The following is a 26,020-nucleotide window of genomic DNA, read 5'->3' as shown; positions in this document are numbered from 1 at the left end:
CCTGCACCTCTGGCCTGTACCCCAGTTCTGTAAAGATAAATAAATAAATCTTAAAAAATATGTATAGCTAAAAGATTTAGCAAATGACCTCTTTATGTAAAGCAATGAAAAACTGATTTTGAATAATATGTTCTGTGGCATAATCTGAGGTTGGGTTATAGTAGGATTACATTTTGTAGCACACCACTTAATACCAAAAGGCTGAAGCTATACCAGATTTGGTTTTTTAAGATACACTATTTTGCCTCACTGGATATCCTATCTCAAACAATTAACCTTATCACTGTTTGACCAGTTGATTATAATAATGGATATATCAATAATAGCTGTTTACAGGATTATTATGAAGATTAAATGAAATATTTTCTGAAATATGGTTAACATAGTGCCTGCTGCATATAAAGCAATGAACAAATATGTACTATGTTTGATGGTGGAATAATGATAGTGATGATTGATGAATTAATTGTGTTTTCACAGCAAGAGAGAATATAGAAAGGATGAATTGAATGATCAGATCTTTAATTATATTTTCTTAGCTATATTTAGATTTTCTCATAGAGTAAAAAATACATTCTGTACTTAGGCCAACATACCAAAGATTAGGCAGCTGCTGCTAATTTTTGTTTTAGATGATCTCAGGTTGTTTGGGTTCTTTGACCATCTTTTAAGGCTTCCTGTGAGACTGCAGTGTTTCTGCTGAACTGATCTCTGTCTGATAGGCACAAAGCAAAATACCTTGAGCTGATCCCTCTCTCTTCAGGCAGGAAGACTTTAATCTAGTTAACTCCACCTAAATCTATCTGTGCCACAGACTTTCAGGTCAGATCCCTTGATTTAAGTTCTTGTATCTCTGTCCTCTTAGAGCCAGAAACTCTCCCTTTATCTAACTGCTGTGTTTAAAAGGCCAAGAGAAAAATATTGCCCTCTATACTTGAAAAAAAAAAAAAACGATAAAAATAGGACCAATGTAATTGCCATAATGAACGATAAAAATAGGACCAATGTAATTGCCATAATGTTAAGTGTAAATAAGTATAAATAAATATGACATAAATACAGACATAGCCATAAAGTTAAAATGCTATTACTTCACCCTGTCACTTTTGAATAGATACATAGAGCTATCAACATACACACACACACACACACACACACAATCTTAATCAAGGGTGAATTCCTGTCACAAAGCTTAGACCCCTGTTTTTTTTTGTTTTGTTTTGTTTTGTTTTGTGTTTGTTTGTTTTTTTCCTGTGATGTAGTGTGCCTTTTCTGAGCTCCTTTTATATTTCACTGGTATACCAGAGAAGATGTATTTTTAGAGAACAGTGTGAGGCTCACAGGAATGAAACAGGTGTCTCATGATCACACAGTAATATATAGGATAGGTAGAGTTCAGACAGGTCTGAGATTTCACAACTCTCTCAGGGTCCTTTCTGTCCTAGGCCATCTATACCACTGAAAGTATCAAAACTTGAATTCAATTGCCCACAGGACTCACAAAACTAGGAAGGATAAGAATACCAAGAAGAAATCAGTATTTCAGAGACTTCATAATACATCAAAATCACCTATGCCAGATCTAAAAATATCTACTTGTTTTGTACTTACCTTCTGGGGAATCTGAATTAGTAAATAGAAAGTAAGATCTTAGGCTCTCTGTTTTGAAAATACTCCACAGAGTGTTCATCTGCAGAAACCTAGTTCATAAATATTGGGCTATCCACTTTCAGAAAACTGCATGAAAATGGGCATGAACATGGCAATGGTTTATGCTTTTGCCTCTTGCAGGCAGCACAGATCTAAATGAGAAGTCCACACTGAGAGGTATCATGAACAGTCTCGAAAGAATAGGTGGACTTAGGCAATGGCCTGTCATCATGGGTGATGGGCTGTAGCCACAGAGATTGAAATGTAGCATGGTTTCCCACCCACAGGATAACTAACTGGGACTGAGAATAATTAAGAGCTAGAATTTTCTAAACCATACTTAGGATTTAGAATTTAGTGTTAACATGGAGAGTTAGGATGGTAAACATTTTTTTTTTCCTCCCAAGTGGGAACTATTTTAACAGAAATATGCTATCATTGGTCAGTTTTTAATCCCAAAGTCCTAGATATCAAGGAAATAACTGTTAGAAGATATAACTATGAAAAGAGCAGGCAGGCTAAATCATTAATTTTTGAAGACTGCCTTGAAAAACAATTAGAAGAATGGGACCTAAGGGAATTTTCCCCTCCAGAATGTACAGTGTTTACTAAATTATGATTTGATCCATTGTAGTATAATTGAGTTTTTACCACGAGATTTCCTCCAATATTTTAATAGGAGCTTCAGGTACAAATTACATACAAGCTATACTGGGCTCTTCATGATAAAAGCAACCTTACATTCTGAGAATGACTAAGAATGAATCTTACTCAATGTTGAAAGAGAACCAAAATTGGGAGGCAATTTTGATTGGCAAAATCAAATTATTTTGAAATGATTATCTTTAATAGTGCACAAAGAAATCAAGTTGTTAATCAAGTCATTCCTTTATCCTGGGAATTATGACATTTGTTGATTCCTCTGTGCGCAAGAATCTGGACTGGCAAGAATCTGTTTGGCTACATGTTGGGAAATATGATAGATGAGGAAAAATAATGTAATCTATGTAAGCTTCCCTGCAATAATGACAAATCCAGATTTTGCCTCAGTGAAAATAGAAATGATATGGATTAAGACAGCTAGATTCTTGAAAATGGGATAAACAGGAAAATTTGAGATCCAGCTTCTAGATAACTAGGACAGACTTTAGTTATTTTTTGTCTAAGTCCTTTCAACTTACTTAAACAGAAATATTTGTACATCTGATTTGTGATATAAATTCAGCCACAATGTGCCAAAATAGACACAAATATAGATGTACAAATATAGATGTGCAAATATTGTATGGACCATCCCTTTACATTAAAAAAAAATCAATTTTGCTTAATATTCACATTGAGTCTTCATTTATCTAGCAGTCCAAATAAATCAGATCTAATTTTAAATAAGTTTGTGTATCAATAGTTATGCATGCCTATTGTGTTCCTTTCTTTAAAAAAGTTATTTTTTATAATTTGCTCAAATGTAGAATTTGAATTATTTAGATAAAATTTATCAGAATGAATTTTTGAACTGCTTAGATTGTTTAGCGAAGTTGAGAATTAGATGGACCAGATGAACTAAGGAGGACATTTCTCCTACTCTCTCTACTGGCAATTTAAGCAAACAAATGGGGCCAGTGCCTGAGGTGCTTACTAATAGGCTTAATTAACCACATCCCAAAATAATTTGCTAATTCTTGTGGTTCATGCAATTAACACACAAATAGAAGAGTTAAAAATTCTAGCTCTAAGCAAAGCCATAATGTTTTATATAGGTTAAAACCTTTGCACAGGTACCTGTGGAAAAATTTTGTCAAATATTATCTTTAGGACAGGCACTAGTTCATTTCTGAGTGTTTGGTTAAATTAATTTGTAAAGCTGTCTGATCCTGGGCTTTTATTCTTAAGAAGAGATTTGATTGCTGTGTCAATTTCACTGCTTATAATTGGCCTGATTGGTATTCTATTTCTTCTCTGTCGAGCCTTGGGTGATTATAAAGTTGTAGGAATTTGTCCACCTCTTCCAGATTGTTGAACTTGTTGGCATATAACTGTTCATATTGAAAAAGAAGGAATACTACCAAACACATTTTATGAAGCCAACATTGCACTAATACCAAAACCAACAAGGACAGCAGACAAAAAGAAAACGACAGGTCAATTTCTCCAATGAATCCTAAATAAAATTCTAGCTAATAGAATCCAATAATGCATCAAAAAGATAATCCACCGTGACCAAGTGGGATTTATCCCAGGGGCACATGGATGGTTCAGCATTTGAAATCAATTAATGTAATCCAACATATCAACAAGAAGAAAAATAAAAACCATATGATCATATCAATAGATGCAGAGAAAGCATTTGACAAAGTCCAGTATTCATTCATGATAAAGGTACTTGAAACTTGGGATGGAAGGAGCTTACCTTAACATAATAAAGGCCATATATTTTAAACCCATAGCCAATGTCATTCTCAATGGTGAAAAACTGAAATCCTTTCCCTTAAGGTCAGGAACAAGACAAGGATGTCCACTCTCTCCACTGCTTTTCAATATAATACTGGAAGTCTGACCTAGAGCAATGAGACAAGAAAAAGGCATACAAGGAATCCAAATAGGGAAAGAAGAAATAAAACTATCACTGTTTGCAGATGACATGGCAATATACACAGTAATGCCAAAAACTCCACAGAAAAACTTTTCAAAATAATAGATCAGTTTAGTAAAGTAGCAGAATGCAAAATCAATGCACAAAAATCAACTGAAAAAGAAGAAATCAAGAAAACCATTCCCTTTATGATTGAAACACAAAAAGATCAAATACGTGGGAATAATATGCTGGTATATAAACAGTACAAAATAATGACAGCTTGTTCCAAAGACTGGTCTTTCATGGTTCCATGGTTTCACAAGCTCTCCATTTGAAGATTGGGATACAGGGAACAATTCAAACAGTAAGAAATGTCCTCCAAAATAATGTCAAAATCTTTGAAGAAAAAGAATTAATTTCTTTACCAGGTAGAAAATCATCAAGTCCATTTTGCAGTAACCTCATTAACATGCTAGTGCAGTAAAGAAAAAGAAGAGGGAGCTTTAAAAAGGGATTTGTGATAGCATCAAAACATCTTTTGAAGTACAATCTAAAAATTTGCAGACTTTTTTTTCACTTTTTTTTTTTAAAGTTTAGATGGGGGGGCCATCTTTTGTGAGTAAAAACATGTAAGTGTATATATTTGTGAGAGAATAGATTTTGCTGGATACTAGAATGAGTGTTTATATTTATTTATTCTGACATAAATAGCTCATATGCTTCCTCATATCTTATATTTACACTGAAATATGAGTACATTAATTGACATAATATAGCTATCTATCTCTTTAATGTTTTTACTAGAGAAGAAATGCACTCTGCTGAGACAGATTCAGTTAATTAAGTCACTTTTACTTCATATTGTACATTATTCTATCGAGGCAAGATAACAATCCTGTTGACTTTTTGCCCATGGATGACCTCTTTCAAAGCTAATATCTTATTCAGTTGTACTCTGTAAGTAAATCAAAAGATGAAGTGTAATATGAACAATTTATCTTCTTAAGGAACCAGGTGATCAATGTGGAGGAAAAATAAAACTGATATGAAGTTCACAATTGACATGAAGTTCATAATGTTATAAAGTAAGAATCACTTAATTTATGGTATCTATTTTTTAATAGATTTATGCTTGACAACTATTTCTTTGGCACTGGAAAGCATCATAATGATTTATTTTTACAGATTTCTCATGTAGATTTAGGGCTTGTTACTGAAAACTGAAATATAAGATTCTGTACATTTGTATGTGTGGAACTTTATCTTCTACCATCAACTCCAAATAATCTTCTTAAATATAATTAGTATTTAATGTAATTGTTTTCACAGTGTTCAAAATTATTTGAAGTAGTTGCATATGATTTACATTATATATAAAATGTCTAAAGGGGTGACTGTTTATTATTTTCCAAATATTGCATTTTATAAAATTAGTATTAGATTTCGCTTCAGTGGATATCAATATACCTTTCCACATTTATTTTGATGTCTTTTAAATAACATATTTTATTCATATATTTCCAAAGATATGTGTTAATTTCTAATTACACTCCTATCATACCCAATTAGTAGCATCTGTAAAGACATACACATAAAAATATAAACAAAAAAGTAGAAAATGAATACTATTTTGTTTACAAATAATCTGAAATTTTTCCTTATTCAAAGTCATCACAATTTATTCAAAATGCTACTAATTAAATGTACTGTCTTCTCTTTTATTCTTAAACTAACTCTAGCATTTTGAAAATTAGCTTCTAATTTTAGTTTGTAAAATACTTAAATTTTAAGAACTGGCAAATATGAAATATACTATACAAAGGTACACAGTTAAAAAAGAAAACTGTAACAGTGGTTTTGATTAATAAATCATTTTAATTACATTTCAATTACCCTTCAAAGTATGAAATTATTATAGAGAAAAGACTTGTGTCATTGGCTTGTTCCTTTTCTCTCTTTCCTTTTCTTTTGCTAGGGGTGCTATTGTGGGCTGATGATACTATTTGACCCATTTAAAAAGCTAACTTTTCTAAACATGAGGTACTTCGCTTCATTCATCCATTCATGCATCCATCCATGCACCAATCCATCCATCTTACTACATCATAAACAGTACCACTAGTAACATCTGGAACTAGCTCAGGCAAAGCCAATGTCTTCTGTCTGTCATCTGTCACTTCACTTAGAACTGTTTCATTGTTCATTAGGCTTCCTCTTTTTAGCCCAAAGCCATAGAGAAAACCCTCTCAAGAGTGTCCTTTTAAGAAATGGTCTTCAATATTCCTCCATATCTTTCTTGATATTCCCTAGCCATCCCATTGGGGCTGTATAATTGAGTGACTTAGATCATAGATATGAATACCAGCTACTATGTTCCATTTGTGAATCATTTATCTTTAGCCTCTATCACTTAGAAAAACTGAGTTTTTCTTCTACACTTCAGTTTCCTGAGCAATATGAGCAAATAAATGGACCAAGAAGTAAAAGGGATTGCTATTTTTATATAAACTGTCAAGAAATGTTAAAAGATGATATTTAAGTGAAGACCTGAAAACGTGAGTGAGGAGTGTGCTGCATGGATATCTTTGAGAAAGATGTCAAGGTGAAGGGAACAAAGTGTTTGATTTTCAATGAAAGAGGATGTTTGCCCTGACAAGAAACAAAAATGAAGGCAAGTGTGACCATGATGTGACATTATGGTCAAGCATTGATAAATGTTCAGAAGACAGTATGTAGACATATGATGACAGACATATTAGGCCCTCACAGACTTAAATTTTGACTTTGTTTTCTAAAAGTTGGATGAATTCAGTGAAGGATGTTAAAAAGAAGTGTGGCAGAGTCTGACTAAAGCTTTCTCTTTGGGGGTGGTGGGAGGGAGGGTGGGTAACTTCTTCCTTTGTGTTGTTGACCACCCCTCATTCTGCATCATTAGGCTTAGCTCTCATTTTCCTCCATTAAGCTTCTCAATATGACAATTGACTATTCATCTCTGAATCTATAGAACCTAGTGTGCTGCTTGGGTTAAAATAAATACTCAACAATTATGTGCTGAAAGGATGAACTGCAAAAAAAGAAGAAAAAATTGGTCTTAATTCAGTAAGCAGTACAGTAAAAAAGAGCTTTACTCTGAAAATTAGTAGAACTGTAGCTTTTTGTTCACAAACACTGACTTTTTGACTATAGACACTTCAGAGTCATTATCCATTCATCAAACCCTTTTGATTTAACTTAATGAACAAAGAATGGCATCTCCTAAATTACCCTTGGCCTCAGTTTTCTTGTTTACAATGACAGAGAATCTACCCGTACAGTTCTATTCTCTTTCAAGATATGTGGTTCTAAATTTAGGTTCTTGTGAGCCTCAAGAAATTTTTGTGTTAAATTACTAAAATGGACCATTTCCTAGGTATGTTTTAATGAAATTGAAGACTATGCATTATGTTCTAACTATTAAGATCTTAGGCCTATTGAGAAGCCATTAGTTTTATAAAACTTTAAAATGTTTCCTCCCATTCAGTTTGACATTGCTAATGATCTTGAATCTACTTTTCCCCTTGATATTCTTATATTGTCTAATTCATAAAACTTAACAAAGCATATACCACACATAAACTCACATTATACTATACATAAACCCACATTACTCTTCAATATAAAGGAGATAGGGAGACATTAAAATGTATGCATTAATGCAACTGCATAAAAGCAACTATATTAGTTACCATTAGACATGCTTTAATATGAATTCAGTCACTAATTATTGAAATATGTATTTAATAATTCATGTTTCATTAATAATGTACCATAAAAATACAGCCTATAAAGGAATATGTGATATATTTATTGTGGCTTTCTGGAAAATTATCTTGAGGCTACAGACTAATTTAAAATAGGATTGTTCTTATCATACATTCCAGGCTATTTCATGAAAACAGCTACATATTCCATTTGTAACCTAGCTTTAATTTGGCACCTCTGAAATGTTCCTACACTATTTTAATGCCTTAAGGGAGTAGCGTAGGATTTAAACTAAGATCATTTCTCCATAATCAGTGTATATTGTTGTAGAATGTCAAAATAATAATAAAATTTAGTATTGTCATATTTTATGCGGATGGAGAGAAAAAATATCACTGCTTTTTCCCATTTCAGGATGGAGTCTCTGTGTATGTTTTGTTTTCATTTAGCAACAGAAGACTAAGCAAACAGTGTTACTTATTTTACTTGAAGGATTTTCTACTCTACACAATCACAACCTTGCTTCATATTATCTTTGAGGACTGTGTGGTCTTATCTTGACATACCAAAATAATGTCCACAGTGTTATAGGTTTCGTCCTATATTAAAGACAGTTAACTATGGGTCAAAATATGGCAGCTTTGTGATGTTCAAAATTATAACCTACGTCTGTTAATTAATCTGAATAATATCTTTTAAAAGTGCCTATATTACCTGGGTGACAGTATTGATACATTTGCATTGTAACTAAAAGAGTTCATTGCTTTTGTTTTATTTTTTAATAATAGCTTTATTGCTGATTTTTCACCTTGATCCTCGTGGGCTAGTATTTTCCCTCAATTGTTTAAACATGTCCCACTCCAATACTGATGTGATCAAGTCACTAGGTCCCATCTGTCAACAACATATTTTCTCTTTTTTTCCCCTTACTTTTCACTGCATTCAGGTATTTTCAGGTTGCTTGCCTTGGTCTAACTGTCCTGGAAACCTAGAAAAGCTCCCAGCTGGAGCCAATGTCTTTAAAGCTTCTTCCAAGTAATTACTTTTTCATCTTGTTCTGTTATCTTTTGTGTCAAACCTTCAACACTTTGCAGAATTATTTTTAGAAGAATGTCTACTTCAGTTGTGAAAGATGCACTACTTTAGCTCTTATTTTCATTATTTTCTTTAAAGGTAATATGTTAAGATCCCAGAAGGCAAAATGCAGTCCCTGAACCAATTACATCAGCATCACAAGGGAATTTTAGTAATGCATATTATCAATTCCCATCTCAGACCTATCTTAGAATCCTGGATGTTGCTCTAAACCCTTAACAAACCTCCACATAATTCTAATTATCTCAACTTTGGGAATCAAAGTTATAAGACTTTTGGGTCATCTAGGGTTTTGAATTTCTTCAAAATAAATTGTTTGGCCTTGATGTTTCCATTTCATAGACTGTTACTCAAATTTGCTTTCCTGAATCTGTCTCACCCTAGAATGCTATGATGGGAGACAAAAAGTGTGGATATTTTACTACCAAATATTGCCAATAGAACTTTCTTCACTGTTTTCTACTGTCAGTGACTTCTAAAAGGTGATTTCCTGGAATCTGAGATTAACTTTAATAGGACAACTTCATGTCATTTTTTCTCAAGTAAGATCCAGAAAAACGAAGTCTTTATATGTGAATTTTCTTTTTAAATACTTAACACAGAAAATGAAAGGAGAACAGTACAAAATGTAATGTTTCTCTCCATCATATTTATTCTACTAGAAGTTTGTTGCAAATGTCATTTATCACAATTTGGATCATACACTATTAATATACTAACAGTTTTATTTATATGTGAGGACATCTTTATCTCACTTTAATTTCACATTGACTATTTCATATACTTTTGCAACACATAGAATCGTAACACTTATTGCTAAGTGAATGGACATAGATTTAATTATATGTAATAAACACTAATTGATAAAAATAGTTATACTAAAAATAGTAATTTGTATTAAAAACTAGGACAATAGTAAAAAATTATAAGTCACAGCACTATGAGCATGCCTTTTATATTCATTGTGTACTGATTTTTTGAATCCCTGCCAAGATATGTCCCCCAAAAGCCACTATTCAATATACATTAGCATGTCCAATTTGAAAGCTTCCTTCACTGCCACCTGCTTTTCAGTAATATTTTTGTATTTATAGTTTATCTTCATTTTCAGTTAAGCATGAGTGTGTATCATTGCAATAAATTCATTTCAGAATTATAAAGACGATTAGCTATTATTTTTTCTTTAATGGATTTTTTAATGTAACTTGAACCTAATGCAGATATGTATTAATGATATTTCTTAAAATGTAGTTTAAAATGTTTTATCAAATTGATTTCTAAAAAAATATTCTAGCATACAGAAATTGCTCCCAAAATTTAATAACATTGTTTCAATAAGGAGATATATGCTCAGATTTTAGTATATTTCAGTATATCTTATAAAATGATTGTATTTTGCTTAGCAAATTAATGAAAAAATTTATGAATTATGAAGATCAAAAGGAGGATTTTTTTTAAGATTCATTTATGCATACAGAACTGGGTACAAGCCAGAGGTGCAGGGGCAGTAAGAGGATTTGCCAGGGAGAGACAGAGCAGAACAGGCAAATCGACAAAGTACACTGCTGAGGGGAGCAGCAGGTGAGTTAGGAGAGGTCTGCAGTACCATGTGGGTCACCTCTGGGGCAGGGTGGGGATCGAACTCATGCTGAAGTGGCTTTAGCTTCTTAATGCTACACTTTCACCAGCTGTGTGACCAGGGAGGGCCCAAAAGGAGGAATTTTTTTCTTATAATAGTTTATTTTACATCATTTTGTGCATTTTTCATCTCAGTTATAATCCCCATGGGTTTCCCATCACCAAATTACCCATGTGCCATCACCATAGCCAGTGCATTTCCCTCCCCACACTGTTTTTGATCCCATTCCCCACTCCATCCCCATAAAATGTCTCTGGTATATAGCTGTTCATTATTATTATTATTTTCTCGCCTGGCCTGTTATACTCCTACTATGAGTGAAACCATCTGTATTATTCCTTTTCTTTCTGGCTTATTTCACTAAGTATGATCTTCTCTAGCTCCATCCATGTTATTTGTGTGTGTGTGTGTGGTTGCTGAGTAATATTCCATGGTGTACAGGTACCACATCATTTTAATCAGTCATCCACTTTTGGGTATTTGGGCTGTTTCCATGTCTTTCCAACTATGTATAAGGCAGCAATAAATGTGGGGGTGCAGGTATCTTTTTGAAAAAGTGTTTTTATGTCTTTTGGGTAGATACATAGGAGTGGGATTGCTGGGTTATATGGAAGCTCCATGTTAAGCAGTTTGAGGAACCTCTAAACAGTTTTCCATAGTGGTTGTACTAGTTTGCATTCCCACCAGTAGTACAGGAGAGTTTCCAAATGGAGGAATTTTTAAGAATTCATTCAGCGAAAGATATTTAAGGAAATTTATTCTGCGTTATCTCTGATTACATTACCCCTTCTTTTACAGGCAGTATCTACTTTGTGTAACAATGTTAGGTACCATTTCTTCCGTTTTGTGTGTGTGTGTGTGTGTGTGTGTGTGTGTTTATTACAAGTATGTAAAGATGATGTATGTAGTAGAAGTTGGAATTTCAGTAGAAAAAGAAAAAGCATTTTAAAATGAAAAATGTCCCAACAGGTGTTTCATCTCATGTGTTATAGACAAAGCTTTAGAGATTTCCTCTGGAAATGTTACTTGTTTCATAGAATGGATGAAATAGTGCTTGGAGTCCCAAATTATACACTACTATAGATAAATACTTGTATAAAGAAAAACTGATTTTTGTACATCATTGGGCATAATATCATCAATGTTGTTACAAACAAAATTAATAGTTATATCTTACTCAAAAAGCATTTTTTTAATCTGCCTTAGAAATTCTCATAGATATAAGGATGGTAATTTGAATGAAATTAAAATGTACCCAGGTTCTGACACAATAGAGCTCAAATTTTATTTTCAGTGAAATAATATGGTTTGGGTACTTATATTTTACTAAAATATGTGCAAGACAAAGTTATTGATTCAGGTTTTACTATCTGAGAGGCAGTGGTTTCTAATAAATTAACTATTTGCTATATGTTTTCTCTTACATAAAATGTACTAAAAACTTTTAAAATTAGTCTTGATAATTAAAGTCATACACACATCCTGAAATTTCCATTCAATATAGTATTTTTACATACAAAACTGTCAGTCTTGTACATGAAGTCAACTTCATTGTATTTAACTCATAAATTTTACTGACATAGACATTATAATTTCTTTTTATTCTTTGGGATATACATAATCTATTATTATTGTACATAGGTATAATAATGCTAGTTCAATAAGCTTGCAGATAATAAGAAAAATAAGAGGTTGAGAGATGATAGCAATTTAATGTAAATATCATATGTATCATATAAGAAAAAATGGTGTATAGATTGTTCTGTAGTATGGGGGAAGAAAGTCCAGCTTTTTATCCCAGGAATTTTTTCTTAATTGTAGAAAAATACGAAACTAGATTTTCTTTGTTTTGCTTTAAAGATTTATTTGCTTTTTAATTTATTTATGCATACAAGAACTGGGGTCTAGGCCAGAGATACAGAGGAGTGGAAGGATTCCCCAGAGACAGAATGGGGAGAGAATAGGCAGATCTACTGATGCACTGCTGAGAGGAGCAGCAAGGGAGACATGAATGGTCTGCTGTGTCCTGTGGGTCACCTCCCTGCAGGGATCAAACTCAGACGTCAGTAGTGAATGGACTGAGACTTAAGGCCTAAGCCTCCAGAGACACCACCAAAAGATTTTTTATGATTAAAAAACTGACACTTAAAATCTGCATTTCTTATTGGTCACTCATCAATTTACTTCTGATTATATAAATTTAGAAATGAATTGGGAAAGTGGGTTTTGATGCATGAAGAACTGCATATAATACTTTAATGTTTAATGTCAAATGCCAATTGTGGTTATCACATTTTAACATGTATCACATTTTTCTGATACAAATAGTTATTGTGCCAAAGTCACAAATGATTATACAATCATTGCACCGTTCTGGAAATTGTGTTTGAGACCTGGAGACTTTAAGTAAGATTCAGCATCACAAATTAGGGGGTGTTAAATGAAATTCCAGTAGTCCTTTGAGACCATTATCAGGAGAGTTATATATCTTTTTTAAAAAGACTTAGTCTGGAAGTCTACTCATAAAATTTGTATGCCTCTAGCTAGGTTGAACAAATCCAAATGGAGGCAGTTGCATGTTAGCATGCAAGAGAGATGTCTTCATCATCTTCAAATAAAGAAAGCAGTAGCTTCTTTTACTGTTCTAGTGTGCTCCAAGGGAATTTAGACACTGCTGCCCTTCTAATCAAACCCTTTGTTTGTTTGTCAGTTTTTATAGGCCTCCAGTCCTAGTTGATGAGAGCCTGATAGATATTCTAGCATTCACTCTTTAAAGTGGCAACTTCTACCTTATTCTTCCTTGTTTGTTTCAGCATATCAGTGGCACTCAGAAATTATTTTCATTAATATAGTTTTCACTTCCACCACCCTCCCTTAATGCCTTTAATACTTCATTGCCAATGCATTCTCTTCCACCAATCTACAACTCAGCCCAGCTGGTATGCCTTAATAATTGGATGAGTCTGCCATGCTTTGGGCAGTCCCCTCTAGAAAGAACTACAACTGACAGAGTTCTCTTTGCCAGCTGATTCAAAGACAACTCAGTTCTAAAATGCCATTTCATAGTCCACAAGCTAAACCACTCCTGGCTCCAACTCTTAATTGGGATTCCTAGGAAACGTTCTAAGATATAAAAGTTTTAATACAGAGGGCTCATTATGAAGTACTCTTGGAACTCTGTGAGGAAATAAAGAAAAGGGAACTGGGCAGATAGAACATAGGAACTGCAATGAAGCTTTAACAGAGACCATAGGCAATTCTACAGGAAGTACCTGACCTGCTCTTCAGAGACATCTGGAATTGAGGCAGAGACTTGATCTGTGTACTTCTGTATAAAATAATAATTATATATTGGCTGCCCTAGGAGACAGGGTATAATTTTCACAAGGAGGCTTTCTTCAGGCAAGGACAAAGCCGAGAGCTGCACTAAGTTTTGGACTGCTAACTGCCAACCAATGCATCAGGGAGAAACAGATAGAAGAGTGAGACAACTGAGGACTTACAAAACCAGACAACAGGCAAAATATGAATCATTAGATAATCAGCCTGCCCTTTAGCAAGCAGTTTAAATAGTTAATTTGGATAACCTAGGTAATATGATTATTTTATTTTCCAGGAAAAAAAAAATGCTTCTTCAAGCCAATGTGGAAAGCAATGATGACAGTAATTAAAAAAGAAAGATGAATTTGAGGTACATATTTTTATTTTATTTTATTTTATTTATTCATACAGAACTGGGCTAAAGGCCAAAGATGCGGAGGGTGAGAGACTTCACCAGGCACAGAGTGGGGAGCAGAACAGGCAGATCGATGAAGTGCACTGCTGAGGGGAGCAGCAGGCGTGTCAGGAGAGGTCTGCCACGCCATGTGGTCACCTCCGGGGCAGGCGGGGATCGAACTCATGAGGAAGTGGCTTTAGCTTCTCAGTGCTGTGCTTTAACCCACTGCGCCACCAGGGAGGGCCCCAGTACCTATTTTTAAATAACTATAGGGAAATTTTAAAATCACACAGATCTATAGATATATTCCAATACTTAATATATGAATGAAAGAATTTACTTGTGTACTGTATATAATATATAAATAATAACAAGTTTTGGTAGTGGAATAGTTTAAGAAAACAAGTTCTTTTTTCAAATATAAAATTTACCATAGTTTATAAGCAGTGGAAAATTTTATAATAATTTATATATTTTAAAAATCCAACTTGCAAGCCTTGGGTCAAGTGTATGTTTTATTTGTTTATTTAATTTTTTACTATTTCTGTGAGGAATTAAAATATATATTAAAAACCAGAAGTTAATTTCATGTTCAATAAATTATTATTTCTAAGGAGATATCTAGTTTAATATATGGTAATATCTCAAAAAGAAGGGAATTGTTCCTAAGTTATCAATTATTTTATAGGCACTAGCATTTGTCACTTGCCTCTGAAGACCTCATTCTTCCAGCTAACCACACATGTCTAGTATCTTCCTGCCAAGCTCTAGGCTCTGGACAGACTGACTTACTAGAGGAGTTTGGCATCAGATTAGGAATAACAGACTGGAGTAAGGATTTTGTACCATGAGCGCTTGTAGCCAACAAGGTTTTCAGAATATTAGTAACATTGGTTGCTGATTTTTTAGAAAGGTAACTCTAGCTATTATTACGAAAGAATGAGTGTGGTCAGAGACATGTAGACAATTTAGAAATTACATATCATAAATCAGTCAAAATGTATTATATAGAAATAAAAGAGTGGTAGGTTATTAGAAAGAAATTTCTAAGATAAAACAAAAGAATGTAGGCCCTCCTTGATGGTGCAGTGGGTTAAAGCACAGTACTAAGAAGCTAAAGCCACTTCCGCATGAATTCGATTCCCCCACCTCGGAGATGATCCACATGGCACAGCAGACCTCTCCTGACCTGACCGCTGCTCCCCTCAGCAGTGTACTTAGTCGGCCTTTTCTGCTCCCCACTCTGTCTCTGGTGAGTCCTCTCACCACCCCTGCACCTCTGGCCTATACCACAGTTCTATATGCACAAATAAATCTGAAAAAAGAAAAAAAAAGTAATAGAATTAATATCAGATTCTACATCATCATGTAATTTAGTTTGAAATAGCGTTTTTTGTTTGTATTTGATGCGCTACCTTTTGTGTATAGAATGCTAGAGGGTGTACAGATGGATAGTGAGTAGGCTGAATAGTTGCCACTAAAAATATATAAGACCCAAACCCTGGAACAAGTGAAAGTTATATAGTAGCACAGACTTTGCATGTATAATTAAATTAGGAATCTTTAAAAGAGGCAGTATCCTGGATCATTTGGCTGGGCCATATACTTTGAAGGTAGAAAGATTGCTGAAAGCAGGAGAAAATATAGAGACCAAATGCACCATCACACACTGTTGACTTTAATTATGCAGAACCATAAGTCAAGAAATAGAAGCAACCGTGGATACTAAAGAAGCCTCCTTGTTTCCAGAAAGTACCTATATTATATATAGTTACATTTACCAACAATGTAATCCTTGCATAAGTAGAGTGAGTGTGTCATTAGCATATTAAAGTTCCTTATCAAAAGTATTAATTAGGTCCTCCCTGGTGGCACAGTGGGTTGGAGAGCTGCACTGCAAAGCTAAGCACTTCAGTGCGAGCTCCATCCCCACCCGGGAGGTGATCCACATGGCTCAGCAGACCTCTCCTGTTTTGCCCACTGCTCCCCTCAGTAGTGTACTTTGTCAAGCTGTCTGTTCTGTTCCCTACTCTGTTTTTGGTGAAACTTCTAGCCGCCCTTGCATCTCTGGCCTGTACCCCATTTTTGTATGCATAACTAATAAATAAAAAAATCTAAAAATAAAACAGTACTAATCACAAGACATTGCAATTATAATGGAATATGCTATACTTCATTCTTTGGGAAAAAAAATAAATAACTATCAAAACTTTAGCCTGAAAGAAACCCCATAGTTCTTCTCCTTGCTGCATTTTGACAGAACATGCTAACAAACCAATGTTGGATCTAGCATCTCACATTAAAATAATTTGTCAAACTGTAGCATATGTGGAACAGGATTTCATCACTTGTATTTCTTGGAGAGCTTTCCTAGGTAAACAATTAAGCAACAATTCAGAATAATTTACTTTATAAGAAATTAATTATTTTATCTAAGTCAAAGTCATGAAGGAACTTTTTGTTAACTACATTGATTAAATACTTCCATAGTTTGTACACATTTATTAAATAGTAAGATTATAAGCATTTTGAATAGTTTCCAAAAAATACAGACACAATTTCAGCAGTCTATAGGTAAATGCTACTTAAAGTCCCAATTTTTTTTTTAAAGATTTATTTATTTATTCGTACAGAACTGGGGTACAGGCCAGAGATGCGGAGGGTGAGAGGCTTCACCAGAGACAGAGTGGGGAGCAGAACAGGCAGATCGACGAAGTACACTGCTGAGGGGAGCAGGGGGTGGGTCAGGAGAGGTCTGCCGCACCATGTGGTCACCTCAGGGCAGGCGGGAATCGAACTCATGTGGAAGTGGCTTAAGTTTCTTAGTGCAGTGCTTTAACCTGCTGCGCCACCAGGGAGGGCCCAAAGTCCCAATTTTTTAAGAACAAGAATGATCAGTAACAAATTCCAAGCCATAACTCACTTCACGATCTGTAGATTTCTAAAATATAACAGGTTTGTTTGTTAAACTATGTGCACAAGTATATACATAATTGATATATTACTAATTAACATTTTTTAGAAAATCAAATTACCAAAATATTTTCTAGAGACATGGTGATAGTATAAATGAAAATTAATATAAACTTTTTTTTTTTAATGCAAAGCTGATGTGAGGAATCCTGAGCAATTTAGACAGAGACTTTTGGGGTGTTTTCATTAAATTCAGCATTCCTTATTTAAAATCAAGTACTGAACGTGTGAATGGTCTTTGTTCATGCAATGAATCTTCAACGTTGATGAGCCCATTCACAAATATATCAATCATTTTCCTTACATGAACTGGAACATACATAACATACATGCTGTACAAATGGCCTACAGACAGCAGGTATTTTTACATTCTTTTACAGTCAATACTATTATGTTCCTATATGAACACAAGAGTAATTTTCAAGCAAATAGTGAAGTACAGATATTTTGTCTGTTTTGTTCACTGAACAATGTACAATGCCAGTTATACATTTCCAGTAAATATTTGTGGAATGTTAAAGGGCTATGTAAATTTTCTATTGTTTTTCTTATATTGCTCTCTATTAATCATGTGATGATGTTATTTAATTACATTTATGTGTTACTCTTGAGTATGAGAATAAATAGTTTTAGGTAGAATTAATTTCTCTGAGCCCAACAGCCATTAATGTTATTAATAAGTTGTACATATCTTTGCCTTTTAGGGAAAAAAGTGTATATGTCTTTGTCTTTACTCACAAGCAAAAGACAAAGTTCATGCTAGCAACCAAGGCTCACATTATGATTTAACACCGGGCATTTTCCCCCAGATTTCTTTTATTTATTTATGCATACAAGAACTGGGCTATCGGCCAGAGACGCTAGGAGTAAGTGGATCCACCAGAGACAGAGTGGGGAGCAGAAATAAATAAGTGCAACTGGAATTGATAGGTCCTATCTACTTGATAGGTCCCCAGAGTTATAAAGAGAAGTAGATATGTCACCTCTTCCCCTATTAATTCACTATGGGCACATATAAAAAAATCTGGGCTGAGATATACTCTTATTCTGGATTAACAATGTCTCCATTCTCTGTCTTACAGTGATCTCAGAAATTATTTGCATTAAAATTTTCCTTTGGCTGTTATGAAAGTATTCTAATTACTGGATTCATTTTCAGCAAGTTTCAGTGTAAAGTGAATAGAAAAACCTCTAACTGAGGAGAAGGACAAGGAATAATTCTTTAAACTAGGAATGTTATTTCTATGCAGGTTCAAAGTTTCACTACAAAAAAGAGGTCTAATATTTTAAAGATTCCACTGAAATATGTATTCATTCCATGTATAGTATATAATTTCAATAATGTACACCTATTTTTAACGTATACTAATTAGGAAACATTTGGTCTCAGACAGAGATAAAGGAAACTGAGTTACTTTAGTAACCAAATTTTGAATAGAATCTTTCCAACTAGAATATAATTTACCACATATAGAGACATAATTCCTGTCATTGTCTACAGAGTGGCATTCAAAATAACTCATATACACATACAGTTATGTGCATACAGAGAGTCCTGAAGATTTTAATGTACACCAGAAACATTCAAACATTTTAGTATAGTAATAGAGACATAAATAGACTTTCATAATAGCAGGGTCAAAATTATATAACTTTTCAGCCTTATTCAGCTAATGAAAATGAGAAAAAATTGTTATTTAGCCACAAGTTTATATATCACAAATGTCAGATCGATTTTTGTAGATATATATTTGTTCTTATGTAATGTGTTTAGAATTGACTATATTTATTTATCTGATAAAATTTTCCCAATAAAAGAAATACACCATAATATAAAATAAATGTGTACACATATTTTTCACATGCCATTAGTGATATAAGTATCTTATTTTGGGAAACACTAGATGATGTGTTTCACCTATTAAATGAACCAAGAGAACTCTCCAGATGTGCCAGGAGAGCAGGAATACTAAGTGATATGTATTGATAATGTAAAATGAAATAAAAATGAAAGTTTAGGGAGATGAGAGTATAATAGATGATTTCAATATGATTTGAGGTGTTTTTGTTTTTGTTTTTGTTTTTAATGAGTACTCCTTTGGTGGTTTTTTGTTTGTTTAAGATTTATTTATTTATGCATACAGAACTGGAGTACAAGCCAGAGTTGCAGGGGTGGTGAGAGAGACAGAGTCTTTACCAGAGACAGAGTGGGGAGCAGAACAGACAGATGGTCCAAGTACACTGCTGAGGCAAGTAGCTGGTGGGTCAGGAGAGGTCTGCCGGGCCATGTGGATTACCTCTGGGATGCGGATCAAACTCAGACTGAAGTGGTTGTGACCAACTTGCAGTGCTGCATCCTAACCCGTTGCGCCACCAGGAAGGGTCCTGATTTAAGGTTTTGAAGGCTTGAAACTTCCTTAAGAGAGGTGATATATAAATAGTAGTTATACTTTTGATTTGTAGTATTGTTCCTAATTCTAGATTAAATGGCTTTTAGTGCCCAATGAATGATCAAATGATTGATAGCTACAGTGTAAAGAACAATTGGTATATTAGTATAGAGAAAAGATCATCAAAATATCTTCTTAAAATGTCCCTATCCTTACCCCACTTGTTATAAATATAAGTGGAAGTAGGTTAAACAAATTACCCAGTAGCATATGAGCAAAAAACAGTACTTGGGTTTTAATTTGCCATGTATTTTTCACTACTATCCTAAATTTGTAGGTGCCTCTGTATGAACAATAGAGCTCCCATATGCCTGGTGATTCGTTTAAACAGAAATATAAGGAAGAGGGTGATTGATGCTCAAGCACCCTTCCTGTTCACTCATGTCAGATAATCTCAAGAGGACTGCTGTCATTTTTTACCATTTTTTCAATAATTAATAATTAATAGCAAATATATATAACACCAGCCAACAGAAAAGTGTTTCTTTTGGAAACATGACTTGAAAGGGCTACATCTTGAATTTGTAGTTGAGAAATGCCAAAAGTAAGTAGACATGGGTCTATTTAGTGTTAGATCCAGGGACAGATACAGATTTGTAGATAAAAATCAAGACTCAAAATTTGACTTTCCTGAAAATAGAGAGGAAAGCCTTAAAAAGCACACCTGTATCTATTTTGGAAGCTATATAGGGAAGGAGAAAAGTATATGGAAATCTATATTAGGTTGCATGGGATCTATAATAGTAAAGAAATCATTAATATTATTCTAAGAAGATTCATGAAAAATCTTTATAAAATCATTTTTAACTCATCACATGCTCACAAATAACATTTATTTTACACACTTGGAAATTCTCTTTAATTATAACACTTATAATAAAAGAGTAAAAAGAGAATATCTGGAAATTATTTGTAAACCTCAAATCTAAGTCAAAAGTTGGCCATTGATTTTGTTCAGTTGAAACATAATAAGGTTGATTTTTTTTTTTGTCTTCTGTGCATGGTGAGTAAATATTACTTATGATATAAAGCATTTATCTGTATTATGAGCTGATACCAGGGACTGTAAGCAAAGGTGAACCTTAACAGCAGTTCTTTCTAAGAAAAACTGTAAGTTCTAAACCACTAACTGTGTTCCCAGCTGTCATTTCATAACACAATTTGCTGAATAGAGATTAATAAATCTCTAGGAATGCTTTAGACAGTTGGTGGGAATACTTGACTAACCAAAGAGTGTGTCATTGCTAATACCTGACTTTTCAGAACAATAAAGATAAAGCAATAAAATATGAACATTTTAGGATCCAAAGAGTTAGTATAACTTCTTGATTTAAATCGAATGATTTAAAAATTAAGACCAGTTGTGACCAATTAGTTGCTCACTAACTTACATGCTAGGGAATTTTAAACTAAGATCCAAATGCCTTGACTCTTTATCCTGAGTATTTTACTCATGCTACTGTTCAGTAACACTAGTGGTTTAATATCTGTAGAAGATACTTACCTGTAGATAGACTGACTAAATAACTCTTATTCTAACTGTACCAAAAAAAAAAAAAGAAGAAAAGTAACACTGAAATAAAAGAATATGTCTAATAATACTGAGAGATTAATAGCAATCAAACAATGATATTAAATTCTATAATGTCAAACACATCTCAAATCATTTTTTTTTACAGTTGTTGAGATGTGATTAGCACTCCTGCTACTCTACCAGTACCAAGCACAGTGAGAATCAGCATTTCTCACAGCTAACCTGTATGTAACCCAAAAAGTGAGGGTAGTTCTCTTTATACCATGCATGACAGTTTGGCAGCAAATTTCCAGCATTGGTTAGAAATCAATGAACTCAGTGACAATGTTAGTATCCAGACTTTCTCCTTTATCTTCTCTATTATGAAGATAAGGATCATGACTAGTGGTTACTTCTGTTTTAATGGCATCAACGAAACCATCTAGCAACTCTCTTATAGAACAATATGAATGTAGAAATTCATAAATGAATATTATTCAAAATACATGATTTGAATTGTTGTAACACTCAGGTTGCTTATGTTATCTTCCTGAAAACATATACCCAGTTTATTAATTGACCAGATGACCAGCCACATTTGGGAGTCTTGGGCAGGAAGTCTGGAAACAAATTCGTTTTGACATTGATTTCTTATTGTAGCTTCTGCAAATTAGCCTGCCTTGGTCTATTTTCCTAATAAAAATAGTTTGAGTGGGTTATATCAACCTGTATTTAAGGCTCAAGGGGGCAGAGAGATAGGGTGTGGTGGTAGATGGTACCTTCAGAGGCTGCTGGGAAGAGAGTGGTCAGACAGTTAAATGGGGTAGACTCTAGCATCTTTCTCTAACTTTAGTCAAAGCAATACCATTTTGTGCATTTTCACTTGTTTATAGACCCTAGGGAAAACTGCTTGTCTAAGAGTTTCTTAAAATTAACAAACACAAAATTTTAAAACCACTGGACCAAATAATCAGTTTAAGACAGCTTCAAGCAATAAAAGAGCTTTCTAATGTGCTGGAAAGCAGTATAGAAAAGGAGCTTCATATTATCTTTCCTTGAAATATTTTAGAAAATGTCTGATGATTAAAGTGAGATGCAGTTCATGGTGTGCTTGTATTATTGTTGTCTGGCTTTAACCAAAAAGTAATTGTTTAAACATCTAGACTATATAGCAGAATTACATTCATATTCTAGCATCTTTATGTTTGTGATATTTTCTCAGTAGTTTATATTTTGTATTCTTAATAATTCTATATATCTTTAGGATAAGGCTTTGGGTAATAGTATACATCTCTCTCCAGTTATCAAACCGAGTCCATGTGGAAAGCACTTTTCAAAACTAAAACTACATTTGAACAATAGACATCAATGACAGATGAGGTATTCTCCCAAGATATATAATATTTTTGAATAGTAAAATTCTGATACTAGTAACTTAAGTTCCTTCATTGTAGCTTTAAACTCTTGTTTTAGAAAAGCACTGTCAAAGGTAAGGAATCCTTTAGAAATTAATACAAATGGTTTATAATAGTAGGGCATATCATAAGAAATTTAATCATTGAGAATGGATTACAAATAGAGACTATAGGTTAAATATTTTGATAAGAATGTATAAATTAAAAGAAGTAGAAAGTTTTGCTTCATATTTTTTTTTTTCTCATGTAAAATATTAGGCCCTTACTTACTAATCTTAATGAAACATGAAAACAATGACTAAGTTTCTTACAGGTTTACATGTCTTTTAAAAACTGTCTTAAAGGTCAATATAGTTTGATATATACCCTACTAACATGTATGTCTAACATATAGCTTGCCATACTTTTCATATATTACATTTCTCCAAGATAAAGAAATTGTATTTTTCTAACATAGTTCTGCCTTGAAAACATCACTCAACTTAATATGTGTTTTTATTGCCTTATTTCAAAATGTGTTCAATCAAATTCAGCATTTATAACTTCTTACAGAAATTGTTTTTAAATATTCCATTAACTTCCTGTCAGAATAATACATATTATTTCACTTTAGATTTAAAACACCACAATAAATCATTTTTCCAACTGAAAGAAATCACATTAACATAGTTTTGGTTGTTTTAAGAATAAAAATTACTGTACTTATGTCTGATCCTGTATATCATATCTATATTTGGCAATGTTTGTGGGAAATGTTCATTCTGTGAGTTTTTATAGATTAAGATAAATGATTAAAAAATAAAAAATGAGGGCCCTCCTTGGTGGCGCAGCGGGTTAAAGCACTGCACTAAGAAGCTAAAGCCACTTCCGGTGAGTTCGATCCCCGCCTGCCCTGGAGGTGACCAGATGGCGTGGCAGACCTCGCCTGACCTGCCGGCTGCTCCCCTCAGCTGTGTACTTCGTTGATCTGCCTGTTCTGCTCCCCACTCTGTCTATGGTGAAGCCTCTCACCGCCCCTGAGCCTCTGGCCTGTACCCCAGCACTGTATGCACAGATAAATAAATCTTAAAAATAAATAAATAAATAAATAAGATAAAAAATGAAATTTTTAGTATGGTATTTAGATGAAACAGCCAGTATGTCAATACTCAGTCAGAGTCCTTTAATCAACTGAATTCATTATACACTTTAATCAATTATCTTTCATTTTATTAATTTTTTCCATGTAGAATCATATCAATAATGGTTCATAAAAAAAACCATAATTTGAAAATTTTATTTTTGCTGTAATCTAAGTGCAAATTTCTAAATTTGGAGAAATCTAAAAGTAAGTTTAACTCAAGTGAAGTCAGGACATATTTTAGTAAGTTGGAATTAAAAATATTTCATTGTGTAAATAGTTTTATACATGGCAATGGTTTTAGTCAACCAATAAGATATAGAATTTTTAATATATATTTCTTGTTATGAAAATGAGATGATTTTATACCTAGCAATTATAAATGTTTATGACTATCAAGCATATATACATAGAGAGAGAGAGAGAAAGAGAGCGTCACTATTATCTGAAAATTCTCCCATAGAAACTGTGAGATAGTACATGTATGCTGTTGAAAACTGCTGTTTGTGATGATTCATTATATAGCAGCAGAAATTAACATACTGAATTAATATACTGAAATGAATGTGCCTGAAAATGTATTAAGCTGTAATGTTGGTGTTCAAATTTTTTCATTAGACTTCACAATTCATATTTAGAATGTCCTTCAAACTACAGTATATTTGTCACTATCACAGAGATCTGAAGCATGTGGCTGTTGACCTGAAGAACGTCAACTACCACGTGGTTTGTCTTGTATCATCTGTCTGCCACACTGACCACTTTGTCTTTGTCACATCCACTGTGCTGCATCATCTTCTGACATCTGCAATATTTCCTTTCTTTTCTATTTCCTCCTTATCTGCATTTGTTTCAAGCTACAAAAACTTCAGAACTTCACAGAAAAAGTAATGTCTACTTTGGTTAAGTGCTAAAAAATGATGTAACTCTAAATCCATAATCATGAAAACCATTCATTCTAATAAACATGTTAAATACATCTCCTTCCTTAGCAAAACTAGCTCAAGATGGCATTATTTAACTATTTAATATCAAGATAATGTAGCTTAAATATAAGTTTACCTTTATTATTTAAGATTACTGAAATTAATTAATTTGTCAATATTTCATATTGAAAACATATGCTTTGCACTTAGAATATCTAAATGAAAAATACTTATAAAACAAGTAAACAACAAATAGAAATTTTTGAACTGTGTGTTATCTCTAGTTACTATAAAGTTTTACTCCCTTCAACATTTGTACATTCAGTGTTTAATATTTGAAAAAAAAGTTATTTGCTTTATCATTTTATGTTTCTTTATCACATAGATGCCACCAGATCTGGAGATAACTGCTGTGTTACCTGCCACTTTGATGATAATTATACCATTATAATCTCCTAAATCATGAATTTTAATACTAGTTAGCTTTTAAAGAATATATGGCTTTAATGGGAAAGAAATTTGATTGGCTTTTTGCTTCAAACTTTTACTGAGATGTCAACATAAAACCAGCAGTAAACATCTGCTATTGTCCTTATAGAAATAATGTATAGCTCTTAAAAAGTAAATTACAGTGTCATAACTGTCCAACAAATTTCACACAGATGTCACCCATCCTACTTTGCCCTAATTTCCATCATTAAGTAGTTTTCCCCTGTTCACTACAGCAGATATCTGTCTTATCTATGACAGAATTGCTCTCATTTCAAAAAACAATCTTAAAATAAGATATAGCATTACATTTCAGTTCCTTGTAAGTCCTTTTTAATACTTACAAAAAAGAAAGGGACTCAAGCCAAAAGCGATTAAAACTTTGTGGTATGAACACACTCATTGAGAAAGTTAACTGTGAAAGTTAACAATGCATGAAAAAGTTGCTGCTAAAATCCAGCAAATCATGAGTAGGAGTAATGAGTACTTGAATACAGAATAGCAGATATCAGGATTAAAGCCCAGTATTGACAATGTGATGGCTCTCATTCCTCTGCTTTTCAGCTGCTCACTAAGCATAGCAAAACCAATTGACCCTGTTAAACCACAGCAGAATACTCAGTGACTCTGCTCCATCTTTGCATTATTTTAACCTGAATACATATACAGTTAGCATGTATAAATATATTTGTTTATCTGCTTACTATGTTGCTTGTAAT

The sequence above is a fragment of the Condylura cristata genome, unplaced genomic scaffold (genome assembly GCF_000260355.1).
Source record: "Condylura cristata isolate star-nosed mole 26May11 unplaced genomic scaffold, ConCri1.0 scaffold00001, whole genome shotgun sequence".
Classification (NCBI taxonomy): domain Eukaryota; kingdom Metazoa; phylum Chordata; class Mammalia; order Eulipotyphla; family Talpidae; genus Condylura; species Condylura cristata.
This window is presented reverse-complemented; position numbering follows the sequence as displayed.